The 17,500-nt window shown below is 41.9% G+C and overlaps 1 long non-coding RNA gene across 1 annotated transcript; it reads right to left on the reverse strand.

The window, feature by feature from the left end:
• Positions 1-498: 498 nt before the first annotated feature.
• Positions 499-1,102, reverse strand: LOC131346098 (uncharacterized). Its single transcript, XR_009203568.1, has 3 exons — positions 1,002-1,102; positions 860-897; positions 499-697 (listed from the first exon to the last, which is right to left on the reverse strand). It is a non-coding gene; the product is annotated as an uncharacterized LOC131346098 (long non-coding RNA).
• Between the last annotated feature and the right edge of the window lie 16,398 nt (positions 1,103-17,500).

Raw genomic sequence — 17,500 nt, forward strand, 5'->3', positions numbered from 1 at the left:
GGACGCGAGAAATATGAGGACTTTTCCAACAACAGCTCATGTGGAACAGAATTAAAACACTGATGGACCACAAGAACAACCAGCGCTCTGTAACCTAGCAACGTCTCTAAATAACACCTTTCTTTGTAGGCTTTGGTTATGTGGAGTGACCAGTGTAAGACATCTCTGTGAAGCTGTTGCTTTAGAAACAATAACAGAAGCAACCTGAGACTTCAACTCGAATTTATTTCAGGTAGATGAATTTATTTAATGTTGGAAACATTTCAATTATTTATGAAATATTTATATACTGTATATACATATAATGTACTCTAAACTCCAATGTTTTCCTTTGATAAAGTGTTTTATTATTTATTTAAAAAATATGTGCAATTAAAGGTTACACCAATATGCAGAGAAACACAGGATAATGATATAAAAATAATAATTATAATAATTATATTCAGGAAATGTAACAATATTGAATTTTTGGGAAAAACAGTAATCTTCCTCTCCCCCTTTCCCCTTATCAGGCATGACCTAATAAAATGTGCCTTACAGCAGTAAATCTCCAGTGTCTGATGATTTAAATTCTCTATTTTATTTTAACTTGTGCATAAACGTCTTCATGGCTCTTTTCTCTGGATGTTCTGGAGGATGAAGGTTTCTTAGCAAAACTCACAGCTGCATAGTTCAAGACATCATCATCATCAGCAGCCTGATAAAGAACAAGAGCTGTTTATTAACCAGAGAGGATTAAAGACTAAAATAATGATTACTCTGATATTTTGGTGAATAATTGTCTATTAAAATTCTCTGTGCATTCAGATGTGGATTTATTTAACAGAATAGAATCACAGTTAATAGAAGACTGGATTACCTGATTGGTGGGAATTTGATGGTTGCTTGATGAAGAATCTGAACAATAATACACACAAGTAAAGATTAAATGTAGAAAAGATTCACATTTAGACTTTATACAATAACTCTATAAATAACAACAATAATAAAAGTAAACAAACCTTTTCTGTGATTTTTATATAAAACTCCAACCAGAACTGTGATTACAATAACAGAGATTATATTGGAGACGGCTAAAGGAATAATCCAATAGTCTTCACCTGAAATGATGAAAATGCACACGATGTATAAATTTACAACTTTTATAAATATTTTATGATTTATTAACAGGGAGAGGTTTTCACTATGGAACATTCTGTTATAGACAGTGAAAGGAAGATTATTTTATCCATATTCTTACCTTCATCATCGCTGCTTGTTGAATTTTCAGTAGTAGATCCAGATGTAGGACGGTGTGTCGTCTCTTTATCTTTACAAATAAATTAGAAAAGCAGCAAACAAACAGAAATGATACGAAATATGAATAATGTGAAATATTCAACATTTAATGCATATGTACTAGGGATGCAACAATACAGTTAACCCACGGTTCAATTCGTACCTCGGTTTTTTAACCACGGTTTTCGGGTCGGTTCTGATGGCTTGGCAAATTAAAGTGTTTTTTTTTTCATTATTCTTTGCTTAGGTGACAGGAACAGTAAGATGCAATTCTCTTTATTTTACTTAAATACAAAAATCTACTTGTACACATGTACACATCTTTGTGCTTTAGCCAATTCGTTTTAGATTTTTTTGCGCGTCTTTCCGTAGAGGTCAGGAATTACCTCAGTGCTAAAAAAAGGACGTGACGGTAGCAGCGGTGCTTTCTCGTATTTTTGCCTCACTTCTCCACTCTCCAGGGTTAGATTGTGAAATCTGACACCAGCATCACAAGCATGGTTAAGTGCTCCTAACTTTAGTGCTCACTGATTGGATATTTACTGACGGGGAGGCGTGTCTGTCTCAGCACATAGACATACAGTACAGGCAAACACAAACAGGCGGTTCAGAGAGAAATAAAACACATGGAAATTATTTCTAATTATTTCAACAAAAAAACGAAAATAACGTGATTCACATACGAGTATTGAACCGTGGAGATCGTACCGAACGCTTCAATATTATATTGAGTATTGTGGCATCCCTAATATGTACACATAATTCTGGTTAAAGTGTTGATCTGGAATTAGCAGGTTATCAGAGTAAAACTGTTTACCTTCAAATTGCAGATGTGTTCCAGATGTGAACTTCAGTACATCTCCTTCTGATTCTCCACAGAAATATTCTCCTCCATCATCTTCTCTTATATTTTTAATATTGAGATCAAATTTATGGTCATTTACACTAATACTGAAGCGATTATCATTAAATCTATCAGCCAATTTGTAGCCCAAATCATTTTTGTATGGTTTTGCAAAATACTGAGGCAATTTTCCTGAACTCTGTCTGTACCAAACTACTTTATCTTTCCCTGTGACACTGCTAATGTTACACTCCATAGTTACATCTTCTCCACTCTTTACTGTTCTCACATGAAGCTCCTTGATGTCAGAAGAATTTACTGTAAAAAGTGTTTAATATTTAATGATAATACAGTAATATTTCATATTGAATTAATTGAAGTTAAAGTTTTCAGAATGTTACTCACCAGCTGTGAAGAGAGAAAAAAGAACACAAAGAGCGACAAAGAGTGTGGTCATCGTTCCTGTTCAGACGAAGTGATAGTGAGGGAATGAACTTGTGTGTTCAGTAGAAAACCAGGTCCAGACTCACACCTGATTGGATGTTTTGAAGCTGTGGACTGATCTGATTGGTCCATTAGCTGTAATGAGATGAAGCTCACAGTGAATTCTTGTCTATTCTGATGCTGTGATGAGTCACATGACTTTACAGATATGATATACTGGAGCTCTATCAGTCCTGTGTGCTGGAACCGCTCTGATAGAAGAAGATTAATGAAGTACTTGTAGGGAAAAATGTATTTTCTAAAAAAAAATTAGCTTCTAATTTTGCTAACAGTCAAACTAAAGAATGCTAATTTACTTTTTGACCTTCCAGTTTAAACTTAAGCTCCAGTGTTGTACCTTCAATGACCTTAAATATTGATTTACTTTCATGTTTTTTAGCTAAAAATACAAAACCCAGTCTCTTAAAGGCATCTTCTCAGTGACAGCTAAGCAGTTACCTTGTTCAGTCTCAGACACGTCTCAGAGATCAGTTATGTGTGTGAGTTGGGTGATATTAAGGAACTGTCTCACCACCAGAACTCACACACACTATGCTGACATTAATGACATTTCTACATGTTCCACAAAGTTTAAACACACAATTGTGTAGAATGTCTTTGTACGCTGTAACATTACAGTTTCCTTTCACTGGAACTAAGAGGAACAGACACTGTATTCTGTCACTGAAGCACTGTCTGTGGAGGTTCCAGAGCCCTCAGCGTTCCCTGTGTACCATGCGGACACTGTAACATCTTTCATCAGGAATGTGTTTTTTCCTTGTTCTCACTTATTAATCCTCTTTCCCCAGGCTGATATTTGCTGTTATAATTGTTGACTTAATGTTCATTTCTGTTCAGTGTTCAATGATGGGTGACTTTCCACAAGGCCATGGGTCCAGTCAGCATCCGTGGATGTGTCTCTGAAGTATGCGCAGGCTAATTAGCTGTCTGTAATCCGCAGATGTTTTAAAATATCCACCATTGTGCCCATACCAAGGAAATCTGTGATGAACTGCTTGAACGACTGATGTCCTGTTGTTCTGACCACCATTGTCAATAAATACTTTGAGAAGCTCATCAGAGACATCTGCTCTGTTCTGCCTGCCTCATTCGACTCACTGCGGTTTGCTTATCGTTACTTCTGTTCCACTCACAATGCCATTACCTTCACCCTACAAACTGCTCTCTCTCCCACCTGGACATAAAGAACAAGTACAGGAACAACACCACCCTCAACCACAGAGCTGTACAGAGAGTGGTGCAGACAGTCCAGCACATCATCTGAGGTCCAGGAGACTCCAGTCACCTGAGCCATGGTTATTTAATTGAAGGAAAAAAAAAAACTGGTGCTGGTCATTACAACACACTCATTACAGCTTCAGGATGCTGTCATTTGATGAACTGAATTAATTCTGGATTCTAAAGTAATCACTTTAATCACAATTACTGAAGTTTCTCAATAATGAAATGTGTCTCTGAGTTTTAACTTCTGTTCTAATGTTCTAATCTCTGGCTTTATAAAAGTCTAACATCTCTTTCTGTCTTTTGTTTGTATCTCTCACTTTAAACCACAGAGCTGTTTCCACTAACACTGACACACACACTCTCTGGTGTGATGGACACTAGAGCACAAACATCTCAAACAGCAGCATGAGGCCATTAAGGTTTTTACCACATCAAAGGTGTGAAACTGCTGGACTCATAGACTAAATAATGAATTAAATAAATAATTCTGAATGTTTTATCCAGGTTAATCTTTCAATCTCCACAAAGGTGTGAGTTTATACTTTAATATCCACTCTTTCTCTGTTATTCACTCTAAAGGACTTAATAACAGGCCTTACACAGTTACAGCACAGTCTGAATAAATAGTGCTCTTTATATACTACATTATATTTATTAGAGACATTTTTATGAGTGAAGTCCAGCTTTTGTGTTCTAGTATGAGATTCTAACATAAAGACATTTTAGACTGTTACCATGACCCAAAATAAGACAGTGTGATCTGCTGGCTAAAACATTTAGCCTCAGAAACCACAATGCTATTTCTGTTAAACTGAAACTACTGCATGGTGTGAGAGCTGCTGCAGTCAGGAACACTTCTATAAAGGTGTCAAGAGCTTTCTCAGACTGGGCCTGAACACTTCTGTCCACTCTCATGTGTGTTACTGGGTTTGATTGGGGCTGGGGCTCATAATCCCAGATTTGCTTTTACACTGAGGAATTAATTCTGACCCACTGTTATGACTTCAGATACAATCTGTGGGAAGTGCAACAGTTTAGATATAATAGTTTGGGCAATATGTGATTAGGTGGGAGAGTGAGAAAGAGGTAAATTGTATCATACACAAACAAATAAGAAAAGAAAAAGGAAGAAGTTGCAAATAACAATGATAAGAAAAAATATAAAAAGGTAAATATTTATAATATTTACACAGAACAGCATAAACAAAACAACTTTCAGTTTAGCTCGCATATTAACCCTCTAACTTAACAAAAGGGAAAAAAAGGTCGTTAAAAAGGTTATGGTGAATAACTAGAATGATAACAAAAAGACAGTTTTAACTAAAACTGATAAAGCAGTCAGTTGAGACGGCTCGGTTTTCTCCTGTGTCCCATTTAAACTGATGGAAAATTTTACTTGTCTGTATGTGTGACTAGAAGCTGTTGGTGAATAGACATTGTTATGGCCAGAGATTATTTGTGCAAAATATTATAGGGACAGAACTGTGATGGAGACTAGGTGGCAGGACTCAAGGCTAAGACTCAGGGCTATCTGGATCAGGTGATGATCAGGTGTTGTAATGTAGCCAGTGATTGTCAATGTTTTCCTTTCCTTAATCCTGTTTTGTGTTTTAATCCTGATTATAAATCCTCAATGTTGTAACGGTGGCGACACCCAAGTGATTAACCCGGATTGCCGTCAAACGCCACCTATTACAAAGAATATTATTATAACAGCAAAATAATAATAATAACAATACATACATCAGCAAAAATAAGGCACATAAACAGAAAATTTCTGATTATGTTTCGTATATATTTTTGACAAGTAGGAAACTATACATTATACACTGATCATAAACAAACAAGAAACAAAACCAAACAAAACCAAAGAAGAAAATCTGCGGTGATCGCGATGTTTTGTCTGCATTCACAGCAGCAGTTTCAAGCATCTGGTTCTCAATACAGTTCAGAACCGATGATCAAAAAAAAAGAAACACAAACAGGATTAGTTCCAGTCGGCCTCTTAGTAAGGAAAATCAATGTGCTAATATGATGAAGAAAAAAGAAATACTCACATTAAGGAGAGTTGTTTGTTGCGGTATGCGAGTGATGAATGTGGCGTAGGTGGTCGGTGAATGTGTGTGTGTGTGTGTGTCTGTGTGTGTGTGTGTGTGTGTGTCTGAGCCATCCAGGCGGCAGCTCGGCTTGGGAACTCGGGACAGAGTTTCAAACAGTGGATTTGGGTGGATTTTCATCAAGGAAAGAAGGCATCCAGGTAAACCGCACTTCCCATTCACTCCTGAGACAAACACGTGACTTTGCGCTGGTCCTGCACTCGGATAACGATCTCGGCGACCCTCCTGCGTTCACTCCAGCAATACACCTGCATGAGTTTGCGCTCAGCTGATACCGGTGCAACCTCCAGCCCAGACACTCGTGACTTCTTCCTTTGATCCTCTAGAAAAAAAAACACCATTTTGTTCCTAGACCACTATATATCTCACTACCTCACTTCCTTCCCAAATTAAAATCCCGTTCCTATTCGCTGGCCGTCATGATGTTTATTTTGGTTTTTTACTTTTCGCTCTGCCTTTACTGCTCCGCCACACTCTCTTGCCCCCTGGAGAAAACAACCCACAGTTGTAGGAAGAGGTTAGCAAGATTAAAATCCTAGAAACTCTTCATCTTCATTTAGAGATTCCTGGAATACTTCACAGAGTTTCTGCTTTTCTTGGGTGTCTATCTCTTCTGCAGTGGGAAAACACGGTTTTCAGTTGCACACGTGGACAGTGCGGACATCTTCCCCAGTGGCATCCATCGCTACTCTGTAGTTCAACGGGCCCAACTTCTCGATCACACGGTAAGGTCCTTTCCATCTTGGGGCTAGTTTGGCACTAAAGTGGTGAAGTGCACTTGACTGGGGAAAATTCCTTACCCACACACACTCTTTCTCTTTGAATAAAATTTCTCTTCTCTTTTTGTTGTAGCTTCTCAGTTGTCTCTCTTGAGCTTTTCTGCAACACACTTTGCTTTGATTGCAGCTGAGATAACTGTTCAACAAGGCCATAAGAGGGTGTATCAGGAGGGAGATTCTGGCCATGCAGCACCTTGTCTATTGGTCCTTGTAATTTTCTTCCCAGGTGTAGTTCAGCTGGAGACATTCCAATTGTTTCCTGTACAGCTGAGTTGATGGCAGATCTTAGCTCAGGAAGATACTGGTCCCATTTTTGGTGGTTATCCTCAACATATGCTGTAACCATTTGTTTTAAGGTATGATTCACCTGTTCTGTCATGTTAGTTTGAGGATGATATGCTGTTGTTGTTTTCCGATTTAACCTCCATTTTGTACAGATCTCTTTGCATACAGCTGAAACAAACTGTGTACCTTCGTCTGACAGAATGCAGTCAGGAACACCCCATCTGGTGAGAATTTCCTTCCTGAGGAGAGATGCGACAGTCTGTGCAGTGGCATTCAGCATGGGGAACAACTCAACCCATCGCGAAAAGTAATCTACAAAGACTAGAAGATATTGGTGTTGGTGAGTGCTGCGGGGCAGGGGTCAGGGGTCCCATATCTTGGGGTCCCATGTCTACCCCTAGCATTTCACTTGGTCGTGAGATAGTGACTTGGAGTTTTCCTGCAGGCTTTTGGTTTTCACCTTTTACAGTCTGGCATTTCACACACCTCTTGATGTGTTGCTTCACATCCGTCCACATTCCTGGCCAGAAAGCAACATGGTGCAGCCTTTTGAAAGTTTTGAAAATTCCTACATGACCACTCAAAGGATGTGAATGATAATGTTGTAGGATGGTTGGAATCACACTTCTAGGTATATACATCTGAAAATGTACTTGGCCATTGGGCAGGTGAGTCTTGTGGTATAATTTATCTTCAATTACATCAAATTGAGTTTTCAGAAGGTTATTGTCTTTTGCCAGTTCTTGAAATATTTGTGCAATTTCGGCATCTTTGTGTTGTTCCTCCCAGATGACAGTGGCAGTGACTGGAAACTCTGGATCTTCTTTCTGGGTGGAATAAAGATTGCATTCAGGTCTGGAGTGCATTCATGAAAGGGCATCAGGTGCCATGTTAAGTTTTCCTTTGCGGTATTCCACCACAAAATCAAATCTCTGCAGGCGGAGAGCCCATTGAATCAGCCGGCTGGTAGTCTTGGTGGAATTCATTACCCACTGTAAAGCTGAATGATCAGTAACAATGGTAAATAGTTTGGGTTCAAGATAATGTTGCCATTTTTCTAGTGCCCACACTACTAATGCAAAACATTCTTTTTCTGTCACAGAATAGTTGACCTCTGCTTTGTTTAATGTCCTACTCCCATAGGCGATTACCTCCTCTAGGCTGCTGTCTTTCCTTTGGGCCAAAACTGCACCGAGTCCAGTGTTGCTGGCATCTGTATAGACCACAAATGGTTGTTGCAGATCAGGATGACCTAATATGGGAGGTGAGATTAGACAGGCTTTCAACTGGTCAAAGGCTTTCTGACATTGCTGTGTCCACTGAAATGGGTGACCCTTTTTCTTCAGCACATTGATAGGTTCAGCGTCCTGAGAGAAGTTGGGCATAAATCTGTGGTACCATCCTGAAAGTCCTAGAAAATTTTGAACTTCTTTCAGGTTGGCGGGCACAGGGTAAAAACATATGGCTTCCACTAAACTTGGGTCTGCTGTAATGCCTTTAATGTTCACCACATGACCAAGGAATGTCAGTTCCTACAGACAGGATTTGCTTTTTTTCAGGTTGATGGTTAAACCAGCAGTTTGCAATCTGGAAAGGACAGTTTGGAGATCCTGGAGATGCTGATTCAGAGACGGGGAGTATACAATGATAATCAATATATACAAAACATATTTTCCCTCTCAATTCTCCAAGAACAATTTCCATCAACCTCTGAAATGTTGCTGGGGCATATTCCAATCCAAAAGGCATCACATTAAACTGGTATAACCAAGAGGAGATGATGAAGGCGGTCTTAGATTTGCTCTCAGGGTCCATCGTTACCTGCCAGTAACCACTGTTCAGGTCAATAGTGGAAAAGAGAGAGTGCTCCTGAGAGAGACTCTAAAATGTCAGTGATGTTAGGTAGAGGATAAGCATCTCTCTCAGTGATGGCATTTACCTTACAGTAATCAACAAAGAACCTCAAGCTCCCATCCTTCTTCGGGACTAACACCACAGGTGAGGCCCAGGCAGAGTAAGATGGTTCCACTATGCCATTTTCCATCATTTCTTTAAGTTGTTCATTTACAACTGCTTGTTTCTCAGGAGTCAGTCGATATGGTCGTTGCTTTATGGGAACTGGTTGAGTGGTGTAAATACAATGTTGGAGAACAGTCGTCCTTCCAAGCTGAAGAGTGCAGACTTTTGGGTTGGCTTGTAGAAGATGAAGTAATTGTTGCTTTTCTTCCAGAGGTAAGTGAGCTTCGTAAACAGCCATCTGTATCAAGGTTTGGTCATCTAGATGGGTTAATAATGGTGATATTGATGGTGGGAATTGTAATGGAGGAATAGAGATGAGTAGTGAAAGTGTTTTGTTTGTTTGTTTGAATGTTCCAAATGTTGGGACCTTCTACCAGGAACGCTGGCATATCCTGGTTGAAAAGGATACTCTTCCTTCGGGTTTGGCTTGAAGGAATATTTCTGGTCAGCAACATTAATCTGCAGACCACTGGAATAGATGAAGTCCAGGCCTAATACTACGGAATAAACCAGGGCTTTGGAGGTGAGAATGGCAGCATGAGTAAGAAAGACTTTGTGGTGAAGTGTGATCTGAACATTTGTCCATCCTAAAGGCACTTTGGCCTCTCCATTTGCCAAATAGAGTGGACCAAGGGTCCAAGGATGAAGGCTGGTACGTTGTTCCAGTTCCTTCCAGAGACTCTCATGGAGAAGGGTATAACTTGTTCCCATATCCAAGATAGCGTTTCCTTTCCAATCTCCCATATGGGTTCAACCAACTGTTGAGGTATGGAAACAAACTTATTAGTGGTAGACTTATTGGATGACTTTGCAGGAAGTGTAATTGACAGGGCATTACTGGATGGTGGTACTCCATGCTTCTGTGGCTGAAAGGAACATTTATTTCCTGCAGATGGATGCTGACTGGATGACTGGGTCGACTGCAGGGAGGAATAGAGTGGACAATTACCTGGTGGATCTGTCCTTTACATCTCCAGCACTGGACTGGTGGCCTTTCAACAGCTCAATTGATGGTAGGTCTCTGTGGTTGAGTCATCCGTCCTTCATAGTGTAACTGCTGAACATAATCTTTCTCTAGCTGAAAGCCTAGTTTCACCAACTCATCCACTGTATTTACTCTGCCACGAAGTTGGCTGGCTAGGTAAGGCTTGATGTTTTTCAGAATCATTACTAGGTCACTCTGGAATAATTGTATAAAGTGACTTGGTGCTAGTCCAGTGTCAAAGTGTCAGTTTGTGCAAATGTGCAAGGTTGTGCAAAGTGATGAAAAGTGATGAAAAAAGCAGAGAGAGTCCCCGTATCTGTATCAGGTTCTAGGTGTTTCCTGGTTCAGACTCCGAATGGCCTGTGTTTGCTTTCATGGAGCAGAAGCGCTTCCCTGAATGCAACAGAGAAAAGAGTCCATTGTTTGGATGGCTGAGGTCCTTCACAATCTTCCTGGCTCTGATCCGGCACCGCTTGCTGTAGATGTCCTGCAGGTCAGGGAGCTCGGTGTGAATGGTACGTTCAGCTGAACGCACCACTCTCTGGAGGGCTTGTCTGTCCTGCATGGTGCTGTTCCAGAACCAGGAAGTGATGCTACCCGTCAGGACGGTCTCAATGGTGCAGGTGTAAAAAGTCTTTAGCATCTGAGAGGGAAGTTTAAAGTCCCTAAAACGTCTCAGGTGGTATAGACACTGCCATGCCTTCTTCACCAGGGTGTTGGTATGACAGGACCAAGTCAAGTCCTGCATGATATGAACACCTAGGTACCGGAAGCTGTCCACTCTCTCCAGTGGGGTTCCACTAATGGAACGGTGGTCGGTTGGTATGACCTCTGCTGCTTTGTACTGAACTCCACTATTAACTCCTTGGTCTTGCTGATGTTCAGGAGTAGGTTGTTCACCTGGCACCAGCTCTCCAGGTTTTTTATCTCCTGTAGGTAGGCCGTCTCGTCGTTGTTTGAGATCAGGCCCAATACAACAGTGTCATCAGCAAACTTAATGATGGTGGTGGCCACACAGTCATAAGTGTACAGTGAGTACAGCAGGGGGCTCAGAACACAACCTTGAGGAGCTGTGATGAGGTGTGTTTGCCCATCCGTACGGCTTGTGGTCTGTCTGTCAGGAAGTTGGAAATCCACTGGCACAGGGGTGTGCTGAGACCTAGGACCTCCAACTTGGAAGGAAGGAAAGTGGAAGGAATTATGGTATTGAACGCTGAACTGTAGTCCACAAACAGCATTTTTACATAATTCCCTTTTCTGCAGTCCAGGTGGCTTGTTGTTGTGTGAAGGAGGTGTGAAATGGTGTCCTCAGTGGAGCGGTTTTGCCTGTACGCAAACTGTAATGGATCCAGTGTGTCTGGTAGTGATGCAGTGATGAAGTCTTTGACCAGTCTTTCAAAGCACTTCATCACTACTGATGTCAGGGCTACAGGGTGGTAGTCATTGAGGCAGGTGGGCTGGGGTTTCTTCGGAACAGGAACAATGGTGGACTGTTTGAAGCATGAGGGGCTGTAGACTGTTTCAGGGAGAGGTTGAAGATCTCGGTGAACACCGGTGCTAGCTGGTCAGCGCACACTTTCAGAACCCGACCTGTGATGCCATCTGGTCCTGCTGCCTTCCTTGTGTTCACTCTCCTGACTGCCCTCCTCACGTCATGCTCCGAGATGGTGAACGCGTTAACCTCATTGGCTCTCTCAGCGTGCATGCTGTTTGTGCCACTAGCGCTGCTAGCGTGATTAGCTGCAGCCTTGAAGCAAGCATAAAAAGTGTTTAGCTTGTCTGCCAGAGAAGCGTCCCCATTCCCCATTCTGGAGGGTGGTGTTTTATAGTCTGTGATGGTTCTAAGTCCCTGCCACAGGCTCCTAGAGCCGCCATCTTGGAATTGCGACTATAGTTTCCTCCCGTACTGCCGCTTTGCCTCCTTCACCATTCTGCACACGCTGTAAGACGCAGCCTTGTAGTTGTCCATGTTCCCGGTGACAAGACCCACGTTGTAGGCAGCGGAGCGGGATCTCAGGGCGTCGCGGATGGTCTTATCCACCCACGGCTTCTGGTTGGGAAACGTCCTGGTGATGGTTTTCTGTACCGTATCATCCATTAGTTTCCCTATAAATCCCACAACCACTTCCGTAAACATGCTGACGTCATCAGAGCTGCGCCGGAACATGTCTGCGTCATCAAGCGTGTCCTTCAGAGCGGCCACCGATTGGTCCGTCCAGCGTGTGACCTTTCTCTGCACCAGGGCTTCTGTTTCAGCCCCTGTTTGTACTGTATACAGGCATGAGGAAGATGGCGGCATGGTCCAATTTCCCAAACGGTGGTCGTGATTGTGCCTTATAGCTGTTCTTACATGGTGTGTAGCAGTGGTATAGTGTCCTTTCGCCCCTGGTGGGGCAGCTGATGTGCTAATGGAAATTTGGCAGTGCGTGCTTGAGGTTGGCACTGTTAAAAATCACCCAAAACAATGATTGCGGCGTCCCGGTGCTGTGTCTGGTGAAGGTTTAGTGTCTCGTGTAAGTCCCATATCGCAGCGTCCGTGTCCGCTTGAGGTGGAAAATAAACGGCACTGACTATGACCGAGCTAAATTCCCGAGGGAGATAAAACGGGCAAGCAGTTCAAGATTCGATGTGCAGGAGCATGAGAGGGGAACAATGCTCGCGCTGTCACACCAGTGGTTGCTCACCATCAGACACACTCCACCTCCCCTTGTCTTCCCCGAGTCCAGTGTTCTGTCAATGTGGTAAACCGAGAAGAACTTGGCTGGCTGGATGGCGTGGTCCGGTACCGCTGGGTTCAGCCATGTATCGGTGAAGCAGAGAAGGTTGCAGTCCCGAATGTCCCTCTGGAACTTGACCCTTGCCCTGAGGTCGTCGAGCTTGTTTTCCAATGACTGGACGTTGGTTAACAGGATACTAGGTAAGGAAGAGCGGTGTGCGCGTGCCCTCAGCCTGTTCCTGACGCCGGCTCGTTTCCCTTGCGGACGCCGGAACGAGTCACGTCCTTTGTTCTTCCTCAGGATCTCGCTCGGCCAAGATGGGTCCGGGTTCAAAAATGGCAAAAGGTGAGTCCATTGTGCACCAATATAAATAAGAGTGGCCCTGTCGTACGTAGTGATGGCCATCTTACAAAAAAAAAAAAATGTGTATGTGTGAAAAAATACGAAAAATAAACAAAAACAAGCAAGGTTTGGTCGGAGCAAGCATGATGGCTGCCGACCTCACCGGCGCCATCTTGGTCATCATCATTTCCAAATAAAGATCTTTAAGGTGGTCTCTGATAACATCTACAGATGTGGCAGTTAAGAATGCGTGTCAGAGGGACAGGAATCCCGCGAAGACTCGCGGCATTGTGCAGCATTGAGAGTGATGCTCTCGCGCAGGAAAGACGAGACCAGTAGGCGGCAGTCGTGTTTCATGTACATTGAAATCGAATAACTGCAGCGCTGCGAAGAGCAATTGGTGTATGTTATCAAAAGTACCACAAAAGCTATTTAAAAGCTTACGGAGCAGTCTGTTCTTGCAGTAGGCTACTTTGATGTCATAAACTGATCAGTGTGCGAAGCGTTGCATGAAGTCAAACATTAAATGATGTGCTTGGATCATGAGATTCGTAGCAATTCTAGATTAAATTCGTAATATTTTAAGAATAATGTCATTATTTACATTGTGTTTAGAGTGATGAATAATATATTAGGCCTATTTGTGTATAGTGAAATTAATGTATTAATGAAATGACTTAAAGCATTAAGCTACGTTGAGAATACGCATAAAAGTGAAACTTTACTTATTGCATGCGCATCTACCTGTTTTAATAATAAGGTAGGTATAACTTATCTGCTTTGAACATCTGCTTGTTCACATTACTCCAAACACGTTGATGTATATGGCATTATAAATAAAACATTACAACTTAATCCCTATATTGCATGAGTTTAATACTGTTGCATGAAGTCAAACACATTAAATGATGTGCTTGGCCACGGAATTTCTTTCAGAAGCAGATTAAACAAGCAACAAAGAAAGTAAACTTGTGGAATTCATATTTAACATTTTCAGCTGTGAGTTTTCAATGTCATAACTTCATGGTGTGAGCTTTTATTGCGTGTGATGGAAGTGGGAAGAGCGCGTTGCCCTGCAGGCAGCTGAACACGGAGCGCGAGCATCCATCTAAAAAAAATCTTAAGATTCTACAAATGCGCCCTTCTTCTACTTACACACTTGTTTTGAGTGTAATGGATAAAACATATTGTGCCTAAAAGCTATTTTAAGCCATTGTTATAATATTATAGCAATCTGTGAAAATTTGTTGAGTGCTACAGTGCTGAATCTCATTGAAAAGGCATTCATGACTCTTTCCACATTCTTGTGTAGCTCGAATATCCTTTAATAATTCCAACTGAACCTGTTTGACCATGAAGCGAACCTCTGAAATTAAGGTAACTTCACTTCTCTGGACTTCTTCTGTCACCATCACCTTCAGGGCTTTTGTCAGTTGATCTGTGCTTTCTCCCTTATCTTGTTTCCATGCAGTTACTGTATCCAAGATTTGCTGATGGTTGGATTCCACCCTTGCAGCCAGTGTTGCAAGCTTTTCCTCATGCAAGAAATGGATTTTACAGATTCTTGGGTAAGATCTTTCACAGCTTTTTCCTGCCGTTTTTCACAGTCCATTAACTGATCCCAGTTTCCTTGAACATGGGTGGTGAGCTGATGGATTTCCCTTCTTGGAGTAGGGAGGTAGCCAGGGAGGTCATGCTGCATCGCTGAGGAGGGAGGTGAATCTCCAGCGGATGCACTTTTATACACTTGGGACCTGGGATGGGGCCCAAGATGTGTGGGTGTAGAGTGATAGCTGGGAACCTGAATAGGTGGAGCGAATTGTCCTTGTTGCACGGGTGGCCAAAGAGGAGTGTCTGTGTCTGGGAGATCAATTTCCACAGAAGCTGAAGGAGAAAGGGGAGTAGTGGACATGTCTGTACTGTGTTTGTAAATCTGTGGGCAATATGTTGAATTGAAATGGCAAATAAAATCAAAAAAGAAATTCTGGAATGTATGAGTTTGTTTGCGGGGCAATAGGGGCACCAGGAAAATAAAAACCTAAAATTGTAAGCAATATGTTCAAGATTTACAAGAGTAAATCACACAGTTTAACCCAGTAAACACTTGAATCAATTGAAGTTCATATTGAAGTTCACATTAAAGTCTCAGTTCATGCACTTTTTTATGTCTTTTTCAGTTCAAGTCCCTGTTCAGCACCACTTCTGTAGCGGTGGGCTACACCCAAGTGAACATTTTAACCAAAATAATACCAGTTCGGGCGCCAGACAGGGGTTAGCCTGTCAAAATAATTAAATAATTAACCCGGATTGCCGTCAAACGCCACCTATTGCATACAATGTTATTATAACAGCAAAATAATAATAATAACAATAGATACATCAGCAAAAATAAGGCACGTAGACGGAAAATTTCCGATTATGTTTCGTATATATTTTTGACAAGTAGGAAACTATACATTATACACTGATCATAAACAAACAAGAAACAAAACCAAACAAAACCAAAGAACAAAATCTGCGGCGATCGCGATGTTTTGTCTGCATTCACAGCAGCAGTTTCAAGCATCCGGTTCTCAATACAGTTCAGAACCGATGATCAAAAAAAAAGAAACACAAACAGGATTAGTTCCAGTCGGCCTCTTAGTAAGGAAAATCAATGTGCTAATATGATGAAGAAAAAAGAAATACTCACATTAAGGAGAGTTGTTTGTTGCGGTATGCGAGTGACGAATGTGGCGTAGGTGATCGGTGAATGTGTGTGTGTGTGTGTGTGTGTGTCTGAGCCATCCAGGCGGCAGCTCGGCTTGGGAACTTGGGACAGAGTTTCAAACAGTGGATTTGGGTGGATTTTCATCAAGGAAAGAAGGCATTGTGGAATAAAATTCTACTGTACTCACTACTAAAATCTGACTCCAGCTCCACACCGACCCGACAGCTCAGTCTGAGTGAGACTCACAGTTAACTAGGCCTCCAAACTAAATAAGCCAATCAAGCAGACTAGATGAATGCAGATAAGAGATTTTATTTTGTAATCAGCGCTGACACAAGAATTGAGATGCTCACGCATGAACGTCCCAACAACCTCTGTCCGGGGAACTCCAACTACAGCCTTTATATACATTTCCCTTATCTCTCCAGTGTAACACGTCACTGGTTCTTGGCGAGACAATCCCACCCATTTTCTTTTTGGACCTTTTAGGTTCTTTTGTACACCATTATCTTTGAATTTACAACTTTTCGAATACCATTATAATTAAAACTTCCCTACATCATTATATTAAAAATTGGGCGTTTCCGCCCCCACCAGTGGGATTGTCTTCGGCCACACTCTCTCCAACACCTCATTCTTCCTCAGGAGACAGCATGGGTAAGTTCTCAGTCCTTCAGGGGCCAGCACCCTTTCTTTTTTTATTTTTCTACATTACACTCTACACTTCACGGCTTTTCTGATTTATCCGCTGTCTTCTACTTATGTACTCTAGACATTTCGCCTGGTACCACCATCACCATCCAGCAAACGCTGCGTTTACTTCATGATGAGATCACTGCCGCTCCAGGTACCAGTGGAGTGAAGATTGACCATGATAATCTAGGGTGCATCTCTGCCATTGATTGGTCCAAGTTTGGAAAGCCTGGTACCGCAGAGAAGGCCTGCCAGACTGACATCATCGAAACAACTGTTTGTTCTCCAAAGCCCTTGCAGCCTGTGTGCAAGGCCCGTGACAGGCCAACATGCCGTGTTAAACCTTATATTGTTCTTAAGCTCAAACGATCTAACGAATAAACCTTACCTGAGAACTCACTCCTGCTGTCCCCCGATTATTTCACACAACATCAAGCACACACCTCATACATATATCCTCATTTACAAAATTATCTCCCACAGCATCCAGGTAAACCACACTTCCCATTCACTCCTGAGACAAACACGCGACTTTGCGCTGGTCCTGCACTCGGATAACGATCTCGGCGACCCTCCGGCGTTCACTCCAGCAATACACCTGCGTGAGTTTGCGCTCAGCTGATACCGGTGCAACCTCCAGCCCAGACACTCGTGACTTCTTCCTTTGATCCTCTAGAAAAAAAAACACCATTTTGTTCCTAGACCACTATATATCTCACTACCTCACTTCCTTCCCAAATTAAATGATGTTCATGATGTTTAATTTGGTTTTTTACTTTTCGCTCCGCCTTTACTGCTCCGCCACAATGTAATAAATACTCGAGGCCCCTCCTTTTCATTTGTGTGGAAAGCATTGGGTCCTGTTGCTCAAATAACTACAAATAACAAATTGTGTATCTTTTTACTCTTACTCGTTCCTACTAGTGTGCTATTTTTCTTAAGATTTCTACAGCAAGCTGTTATTGTGGTCAGGACTCCAGGCTTGAGGGTGGACTTCAGGGAT

Source organism: Hemibagrus wyckioides, linkage group LG25 (genome assembly GCF_019097595.1).
Source record: "Hemibagrus wyckioides isolate EC202008001 linkage group LG25, SWU_Hwy_1.0, whole genome shotgun sequence".
NCBI lineage: Eukaryota > Metazoa > Chordata > Actinopteri > Siluriformes > Bagridae > Hemibagrus > Hemibagrus wyckioides.